The sequence below is a fragment of the Hemitrygon akajei genome, chromosome 6 (genome assembly GCF_048418815.1).
Source record: "Hemitrygon akajei chromosome 6, sHemAka1.3, whole genome shotgun sequence".
Taxonomy (NCBI): Eukaryota; Metazoa; Chordata; class Chondrichthyes; order Myliobatiformes; family Dasyatidae; genus Hemitrygon; species Hemitrygon akajei.
The window spans coordinates 128,526,911-128,537,163 of record NC_133129.1 but is presented as its reverse complement, the minus strand read 5'-3'; the positions used below and the strand labels follow the sequence as shown (position 1 = coordinate 128,537,163).

Here is a 10,253-nt window from a genome sequence, read left to right as displayed (position 1 = left end):
AAAAAAGCACGTGGTTTCTTCAGAAAAGGTCATGGTTGAGTTAAGAAAGGTAGAAAATGAATAAACTTCAAACCAGATTAAACGAGTTTAGCTGATATCGTGAGAGTAATGCAGGAACATTTAGAACTGGAACCATTGTTGACTGTCGAATGCTTTATGTTTCATAAGCAGAATCAAAAAGGAGGTGAGTCCATTTCAGCTGAATTGAAGAGATTGAGCATTGTCTGAGCAATGAGCTTAATGATGCACTGAGACATTGTTTAGTTTGTGGAATCTTACAGGAAAGCATTCAGAAACAGATTTTAACCGAAGCACAACTCACATTTAAAAGAGCAAATGAAATAGCACACAAACACGCAATTGAGTTGCAGTCAAGAATGAAAGTAAACATGAATAAAATTGCAACATCTAAACAGAAACCAGAATGGCTGAGCAAATTGTATTTCTGTTGTGGCAGAGGCTGACATGCACCAGACCAAAGCAGATTTAAAGGCGAAACTTGCAGAAAATGCAACCATGGAGGACACATACAAAGAGCATGTCATGAAGTCAAAAATAAATTGACTGCTCAGGGAAGAGATAAAGATAAAACATTAATTTGCAGTTTCAAAAGGAGCATTAATCTCCATGCTGTTGATAAAAAAAAGCCGATAATGATGAGTGACACAGGACTGCGTAGCCTTGAGATTTAAAATGTGAAAATTAACAATAGACCAACAATATAGCTTACACCAGAAGTGAATGGCACATTATTTAAAATAGAATTGGACACTGGCTTGGCTGCTTCAGTCATTCCACAAAATGAGCTTAAATGGCATTTCAAAGATAACGAATTGAAGCCTGGAGATTTCCATCTAAGAACTTAGACTGGGGAAAAGATAACTTATTTGGGAATGACACTTGAAACAGTGAACCAGCCACATTGGTTGAGACAACTGCAACTTGATTGGAGATCCACCCTCCATTTTCATGCCACACTCCCTACAAAAGAGTCAGCTGAAAGCAAATTGAGAAAGATACAGGATGATGCCACAACAGTGTTCAGGGATGGCAATGGAAAATTCACACCTGTCTGGTTCCTCATACCATCCATGATAAAGTAGCCAGCGAGCTAGACCACATGGAGGCAGAAGGAATTCTTTCCAAGGTTGAGTGGAGCCCATGGGCAAAGCCAGTGGTCCCAGAGGCTAAGAAGAATAGTCAGGGTCCGTGGTGGCTTTAATGTCACCATAGATAGATAGATAGATAGATAGATACTTTATTCATCCCCATGGGTCACACTTGTTGTAGCAAAACTAATTACATACAATACTTAACTCAGTAAAAAATATGATATGCATCTAAATCACTATCTCAAAAAGCATTAATAATAGCTTTTAAAAAGTTCTTAAGTCCTGGCGGTTGAATTGTAAAGCCTAATGGCATTGGGGAGTATTGACCTCTTCATCCTGTCTGAGGAGCATTGCATCGATAGTAACCTGTCGCTGAAACTGCTTCTCTGTCTCTGGATGGTGCTATGTAGAGGATGTTCAGAGTTTTCCATAATTGACCGTAGCCTACTCAGCGCCCTTCGCTCAGCTACCGATGTTAAACTCTCCAGTACTTTGCCCACGACAGAGCCCGCCTTCCTTACCAGCTTATTAAGACGTGAGGCGTCCCTCTTCTTAATGTTTCCTCCCCAACACGCCACCACAAAGAAGAGGGCGCTCTCCACAACTGACCTATAGAACATCTTCAGCATCTCACTACAGACATTGAATGACGCCAACCTTCTAAGGAAGTACAGTCGACTCTGTGCCTTCCTGCACAAGGCATCTGTGTTGGCAGTCCAGTCTAGCTTCTCGTCTAACTGTACTCCCAGATACTTGTAGGTCTTAACCTGCTCCACACATTCTCCATTAATGATCACTGGCTCCATATGAGGCCTAGATCTCCTAAAGTCCACCACCATCTCCTTGGTCTTGGTGATATTGAGACACAGGTAGTTTGAGTTGCACCATATCACAAAGTCAGCCATCAACCCAGTACTGAAGGTAGGTCAATACCCTCTGTACAGGACAGAGGTTATCTTTGAAAACCTTTATGGAGGGAAACGCTTCAGCAAAGTGACCTTAGCTGAGCTTACCTACAGATGGAGATAGAAGTATAAATCCTTTAAACCAAACATCACTTACTGTGCTCACACCATCAAAGCACAAAGATTACACATGTGCTGAGAAAATTCAGGCAAAGGTGGATGCCCCAAGGCCAGAGGATGTGTCACTGTTGCAGTCCTTATTGTGTCAGTGTGTGTGTGTGTGCGCGCGCCCTTAACTCCTGGAGTCGTCGGGGCGCCATCATGACAAGCTCTCTCCACTGATCCTTTTGGTGATTGCTCATCGTATGGTGTGTTTTGGGCATCTGAAACCTGGCGGAGCCCATCCCTCTCCAGAGGATTCATGTGGAATTTGCCAATATGGGCACGTACTTCATGGTAGTAGTGGATGCAGCTGCAAAGTGGACAGAAGTGTTCCCAATAGCCTCCACTACAGTCTTGCACAGTGTTGATGCCTCTTCTCAGGGACTGGTGTTTAAGAACATTTAGTCAGTAATAATGGACCGCAGTTTGTTGTGGAACAGTTTCCGTCATTCCTGAAAATGAATGGAACATGACATATTACATCTGCTCTGTACCACCCAGCTAAAAATGGCTTGGCAGAAAGATTTGTCCAGAGTCCAAAGAACACACTGCAAGCAATGTCAGCAGAACATGCCAACTGACACTGAATCAGAAGCTTGCCATTTTCCTCCTTGCGTATCGCAATACTGTACACTCCACAGCCAACAACTCACCAGCAAGCTGTTCCTGGGTTATTCCTCATACCCTTGCTTGGATCTCCTCAAACCCAATCTCAGAAGGTTTGCAGGACAAACAGTTGAGACAAGTTGAAGGCTCCTCTAGAGAAGACATTATCCCACAAGAGTAAGAAAGCCCCCACAGCAATTAAATCTTTAGGCCCGAATGGGGCATTTAAAAATTTTCTATGCTGTTAAGATCGAAACAGTCTGTTCGTTCATTATGTGCTGTGTCACATGACGCTGGTGATCATGGTCTGTCCACGATTTTTCTTGGCAAATTTTTCTACCATTGCCATTGCCTTTTTCTGGGCAGTTTCTTTACAAGACAGGTGACCCAAGCCATTATAATACTGTACAAGTCTATACAGTATTTGTATTCTATAGTATACTGTATATACGTATATAAGTTGAGATGCATTCAAAATTGAGTTGGAGTTCACAACTAAGCAGGGAGGAAGGAGTGCTGTGTATTTGACTAATATTGTAACTATATAGTTTGATTTAGCATTCTTTGTTTAAATAATTAATTTTGGTTATATGTAATGGCATATAAATGGCATGCGATATCATGCCACCATGTCATACGTGCGTGGCTTGCTAAGGTGAAAAAGAAAGTTAGACTCACATTCCCAGCACCTTTGTTTTCCTTTCTATTAGTTTTATGTTTTGGAGTTGCCAAGCATAACACAAATATAATTTTCCCAACATAATCTGTTATCATTACAATTCCAGTTTATTAAATTACTCAGCTCTCAAGGTCACCCTGTATTCCAGGATGCAATCCAAATGCAAAACTTGTCATAACTACTTTTACCATTGTGTGCAAATTTGCTGAACAATTGCTTCCCTGTCATTGAACTGTGATTTTTAAGTCATCAAATATTTGCACCTTACAATAACACATATCCTGTACAGAATCCATCACATGCAAAGTGCATTCTGAGGGACAGCAAAGCTGAACGAATCACTGATAACAGGGCAGACGGCAATTAGAGCACCAAATGGTGGGGAAGTGGTGGCAACTGTGAGCTCTTTCACAGGAGAATGAACGAAGTGTACCAACAGTCTGTGTCGTTAGGTTGCTGGTGAACAGGAAGAGACGGGGAGAAGAATAACTTGTACTTAGTGAAAAGAGGAATAGCATCATTAGTACACTGTTGTGCACTGCAAGGAATAATACCATACAGAAACATAATACATTCTGTAGATTCAGAGCAACACACTCAAAATGCTGGAGGAACTCCGCAGGTCAGGTAGCATCTATGGAGAGGAATAAACCGTCAACATTTTGGGCTGCGAACATTTTATCAGGACTGGAAAAGAAGGTCAAAGAAGCCAGAATACGAAGTTGGGAGGGGGGAGGGTACAAGCTGGCAGGCGAGAGTTGAAACCAGGTGAGGGCTAAATGGGTACTGCACTCAATAGAATTTTAGGTAAGTACCAGTTAAAAGTGGACCACCACAAACTGGGAGACAAGTGGAGGCAATGTAGGAGGTTTATATAATGTCTGTGCCAAATGGATGCCAAGGCATATATAGTCTATAGACTACAACTGTGCCTTCTCCTCTATTTTCATGTCATTCATTTCCTTTTCATTTACCGACTCGATTCCAAAAACTTGCTGAATAAAAACATTTCTTTCTCACCTACCCTTCAGTCTAGTGCTTGGAGCTCTACAACCTCAGGTGCCATTGCGGGATCAGGTTTACAGCTTTGCCCTGTTCCGAGTTGGGATACTGTTCAACTCCCTCCATAACTACCCTACATTTGAAGATCTAATCAATCTTGGAATCAGGAGCTCACAAGCACAACCGTTCCACCAGTAGAGATGAACTTTCAGAATTCGGACTCCAGCAAGACATTGTTCACAATGCATATCATCTCAGCTTCTGACTGTGGCAGGGCATCAGGCCCATATGGATCCTCTAGAATAGGGGTATTTCCAACTGATGTTCAGCTTCACTTTGGTAGAGACCAGCCAGTTTGCATAACTTACTAAATACTATAGACCCAGATGATGGGGAGGGCCGATGGACAGATGGACCCAGTGGGGAGAAGGGACAGAAAGTTAGTAGATATTGAAACCAGATAAGGCAGGGATGGTGGGAAATTGGAACTATGGGGAAAAGGGAGGGGACAGAACCAAGGGCGATCCCCATAGTTCCAATTTCCCATCATCCCTGCCTTATCTGGTTCCAATATCTACTAACTTTCTGTCCCTTCTCCCCACTGGGTCCATCTGTCCATCGGCCCTCCCCATCATCTGGTTCTGCCTATCACCTACCAGCCACTTTCTCACCCCATCCCTCTCACTTTCATCTTGTACTCTCAGTCTTGGCGCAGGGTCTTGACTGGAGACATTCTCCTCAAATGCTGCGTGGCCCATTGAGATCCTTCAGCAGATCCAAACACCTGCACTCTCTTGTCTCCACGGATATCCCTAATCAGACAAAAAAATGTAAATCAGTTTAAAATCAAAATCCCACTGCAGGTCATGGATTTAAATAACTTCAGGAGAAGTGACAGAAGAACTAAAGGGTAATGTGCAGTTTTTGCACCTGTACTCCTCTATTCCCTGTGGTTTATTCATCCCTGAAGAAACTGCCAACACATCAAGACGTACAAACAAGCTGGATGAACTCAGCAGGTCGGGCAGCATCCGTTGAAAAAAGCAGTCAACGTTTCAGGTCAAGACCCTTCGTCAGGACTAAAGAAGGTTGCCACTCACTTCAACTCTCCTTCACATTCCCATTCGGATATGTCCATACATGGCCTCCTCTACTGCCATGATGAGGCCAAACTTCGGTTGGAGGAACATCTCATCTACCGTCTGGGTAGTCTCCAGCCCCTTGGCATGAACATTGAATTCTCCAACGTCCGGTAATTCCCTCCCTCTCCCTTCCCCATCCCACCTTCACTCTGCCTCCTCCTCCAGCTGTCTAACACCTCTCTCATGATTCTGCCTTCTTCTACTACTCATAGTGCTTTCCCCTTACATTCCTCCTTCACCATTCCTGACTATCCCCTCCCTGCTTCCCACTCCCCCACCCTTTGATCTTTCCTCTGATTGGTTTGTCACCCTCTCCCCACCTTCTTTAAGGGGCCCCTGCCCCCTCCTTCTTTAGTCCTGACGAAGGGTCTCAACCTGAAACGTTGACTGCTCCTTTCAACGGATGCTGCCCGACCTGCTGAGTTCATCCAGCTTGTTTGTACAACTTGATTTGACCACAGCATCTGCAGTGTACTTTGTGTTTACCAACACATCATCACGCATAACGACATTCGTCCCCGGTTATGATAACCGCCTGAAGAATGGTTTGTCTTGAGTTGCTATGACCCTAAGTACAGTTTTCCCTTCCAAACTCATTGCTTACAATTCCACCCAGGGCCCCCTTACACCTGCTCGGTCCAATGAGCCACGGCGGCTTCGCTGGTAGAGTTGCTGCCTTCGCGGATCCAGCGACACGCGTTCAATGCTGACCCCCGGCTCTACTATTGAAGTGGAGAATAAAATCAAATCAGTGCGAATGGTTTGGTGTTTGTTTCCATGCTGTCTAATCCTGAACCTCAGGACATTGTAGGCTGGGCAACACACAGGAATTTAGCAAGGCAGGCACCATCTGGAGAGAACAGTCCACCTTTCCGTCTGAGACACTTCAAGACTAATTTGCTTACCATTATATCAGCGAGCTGCCTGTCAGGAAACAGTATAAGTATCAGCTTTCAACACTAGAGCCCTGAGGGCAGTGAAACCTTAAATATAAAACTTGTCGGAGTTTCTCTCGGTCCCGGAGAAACAATATTTGTCTTTAGCAACCAGATTTTCTGCGGTTCGTTTCCGGAAATTGGCTGCAGTAATCCGACTTGCAAACGGAGAGACTCCAGTTCTCCTGGAAGGAGTGGATTCAGGATAACTTGTGGCACAGTTCACTCTGAATTCCAGTTCCACAACAGCACCTGGAGCGCCCGGCCAGAGCTTCCCCACGCTGGGAAATAAAGCGACTTCCAACCGGCCGGTTCGATTACCACCCTTTTGGGCCAGGGCGGGCTCAAGGTGTACGGGATCTCCCTCAGCCTGCGCGGAATCGGAACTTCGCTCGAACGTGTACACCTGTGTTCCCCTGCGTTAGTGTGGAGGTATTTCAGCGGTCACAGACTCCGGGGATTGCCTGCTCGAACCCGGACCGGGATTACAGGTAAATCTGCATTTAAACTCATAGAGCGCAGTAGAACTGCAGCTCGCGGAGGTGTTAATCATAAATGAATTTAACCATGTTAAAGTTGTACTAGACTTATTTTCTTTTCTCACCCCAGCAATACCCCCCCCCCCCCCCCACACACACCGCAATAAGTTAGAAGCAAGAGGTTTTCTCTATAAGCACCGGCTACAGTCGCTACTGCCCCTCTGAATTATAGGAGTAGGCTTTCAGGTCTTTGGGAGCTAATTTCTTCTCCTTGAGTGTGGGAATTATTGAAATGGTGCCCTGCTAAGTTATTTCCCCTCCTCAGTTTGGAAGAATGGGGGGGGGGGGGGAGATCTCTCTGGACATGGAAAATACTTATGAGGCTCTAATGGTGAAGTAGGGATAGCATTGCCTTTGGCCGTGGTGTTCAAAGGGCAAGAGTACTGTTAGATTTCTAACAGCCTGCCGCAGCAGCAGCACACATGTACACACTCTCGCTCCCAACCCCCACACAGACACACTCCCCAACTCACAGACATACTCTTATTCTGCACTAATCACTTTTCATCATTTATTGCTGCTGTTTCACATACTTATGCAACTGCTTGTTTGATTATAACAGCGTCAGTAACATTATAGAGTCTTATATAAACATACACCTCACACTTTTTGTCAACCTGCCAATCTTCATGCCATGCCATTCGGGAAGTGTGTTAATATTATTTTGTGACTGTACGTGCTGGATTGTAACTGTATATACAGGATGTGCTGTGTGTGTAACTACACCTACATGTACCTTGCAACTTGGCCCCAGAGGAATGATTTTTCATTTAGCTGTATACATGTGTATGGTTGAATGACAATAAACTTGAAGGAAGTTCTTCACCAAGGATGTGAATCCTTGGGATTTTCGATACAATGCGTCTATGAGGCTCTGTACATTCAAGAGGGACGTTGATGGATTTTGTATTGATAATAAGGGATTCAAGAGATGGGGCTTAAAACAGGAATGTGGCACTGAGGTAAAAGATCAGCCCTGATCTTATTGATTGGGAGATCAGGCAAGAGGGGCTGAATTCCCTACTCCTACTGATGTTTGTATGAAGGGATAGTAGACTTCTTTTCTGTGTATCTGCAAAATGAGGCTGCTCTTAACTTTTTTATCTGCACTTTCATATTCTCCTATTCTTTCACTTCCTCTTAACTATCCTTTTCTCTTTCTTCATTAGTTATGCTTTTCCCTCTTCCTCTTACTCCAGCTTTGACTGAGCACAGTTCCGTTGCTGGTACTCAAAAATACACGGTAGTCAAAGTGTATGATTGAAGACTGGGCACAGACTGTGTGCAATAATCTGATAAATTTAGAATGTGGAAAGAAGAAAAAGACATTCACTCCATCACCCTTTTCATCCATTTCTTCCCTTGCTTTTCTGAAAACAATTTTACACAATATTATTGTGAAATAGACTAAAGCAGTTCCTCGTCCAAATGGTTGTTGAGATGGATACACAAGAGAGTGAAGGTGCTGAAAGTGGGAGCTGAAACGATCCTCTGGGGGAGCTCAGTAGGTTGAGCAACATTTGATTGGGGAGGGGGTGGGACACGAGGAGGGGAGTGGGGGGTGAGGAACTGTCGATGTTTCATGTTCAGCTCTTTTCTTACTGCTGCCATCAGACAGAAGGCGCAAGTGCCTCAGGACTCGCACCACCAGATTCAAGAACAATTACTCCCCCTCGATCATCAGGCTGTTGTACAATGGGGTTAACCACATTCACTGGCCCATTCATTGAGATGTTCCCACAACCAAAGATCTCACCTTAAGGATTCTTTATCTTGTTATCTCATGTTCTTGTTATCTATTGCTATTTATTTATATTTGCATTTGCACAGTTCGTTGTCTTTTGTATTCCAGTTGATCTTTCATTGATCCTGTTATAGTTATTAATCTATAGATTTGCTAAGTATGCCTGCAGGAATGAATCTCAAGAGTTCATACTGGACTTCCATAATAAAGGTTACATTGAACTTTTAAATTCTGCAGCAGGACTCTTGACCGCTTAGAATTTCTCCAGCAGATGGTTTATTGCTGCTAAGATATTCAATTTAGAACATTACACAGTAATATTATAATTATTTGAGAATGAAGTGCAGTTTTGAAGAGAACACTCTATTGTCTCATTCATGAGGATGGAGTGTTTTTTATTGAGCTTGATTAGGACCAATAATATTGTCACACTCTTCCTATTTGTTCTGTCTGCTTCTCCCATGTGCAATAACATTGATTTTAGTTTGAAAGCCTCATAGATCACTCCAGAGTTTTCTGTTAAGAAATTATAAATAGCAATTCACTATCTAATATGGATTTCATTGAGAGGATCTGAATGATGTTGAAGGATTTATTTACGCAAACACGAGGAAATCTGCAGATGCTGGAAATTCAAGCGACACACACAAAATGCTGGTGGAACGCAGCAGGCCAGGCAGCATCTATAGGAAGAAGCGCTGTCGACATTTTGGGCCGAGACCCTTCGTCAGGACCATTCTTTTCTAGGTCAAGTCATTTTTAGAGAACCACTTGGAGTCATAAAGTCATGGAGCACTACAGCGCAGAAACAGGTCCACCTAGTCAATGCTAAACTGTTATGCTGCTTAGTCCCATCAAACTGTACCTGGGCCAAGTGCCATCCATACCCCTCCCATCCATGTACTTATCCAAACTTCTCTTAAATATGCAAATCAAACCTGCATCTACTACATCTGCTGGCAACTTATTCCACATTGTCACCATCCTCTGAGTGAAGACGTTTCCTTTAAATATTTCACCTTTCATACTTAACCTATGACCTCTTGTTCTAGTTCACTCAATCTCAGTGGGAAAAAGCTTGGTTGCATTTACCTATCTATATCTCTCATAATTTTGTATACCTCTATCAAATTTCCTCTTATTCTCCTATGCTTCAGGGAATAAAGTCTTAATCTGTTCAATTTTTCCCTATAACTCAAGGCCTCAAGTCCCAACAACATCCTTGTAAATTTTCTCAGAACACTTTCCATCTTATTGATATCATTCCTGCAGGTAGGTGACTAGAACTGCACACAATACACTATATTTAGCCTCAACCAAAATCTTATACTATTTCAACATAATGTTGCAAACTGCTGTACTCAATCCTCTGATTTATGAAGACTAATGTGCCAAAAGCTCTCATTATGACTCTATCGAACTGTAAT

The 10,253-nt window shown here is 43.2% G+C and overlaps 1 protein-coding gene and 1 long non-coding RNA gene across 3 annotated transcripts in view; one reads left to right on the top strand and one right to left on the bottom strand.

Moving 5' to 3' along the window:
* Positions 1-1,816: 1,816 nt before the first annotated feature.
* Positions 1,817-6,507, bottom strand: LOC140729461 (uncharacterized). Its single transcript, XR_012099329.1, has 3 exons — positions 6,213-6,507; positions 5,123-5,278; positions 1,817-2,631 (listed from the first exon to the last, which is right to left on the bottom strand). It is a non-coding gene; the product is annotated as an uncharacterized lncRNA (long non-coding RNA).
* The window catches only part of cracr2b (calcium release activated channel regulator 2B), a 153,809-nt gene continuing 150,062 nt past the window's right edge, over positions 6,507-10,253 (top strand). For both annotated transcript variants that reach the window (XM_073049228.1, XM_073049225.1), the window contains exon 1: positions 6,507-7,034. The gene's annotated coding sequence lies outside the window, so the exon portion shown is untranslated. The remainder of the gene's footprint in view (positions 7,035-10,253) is intronic.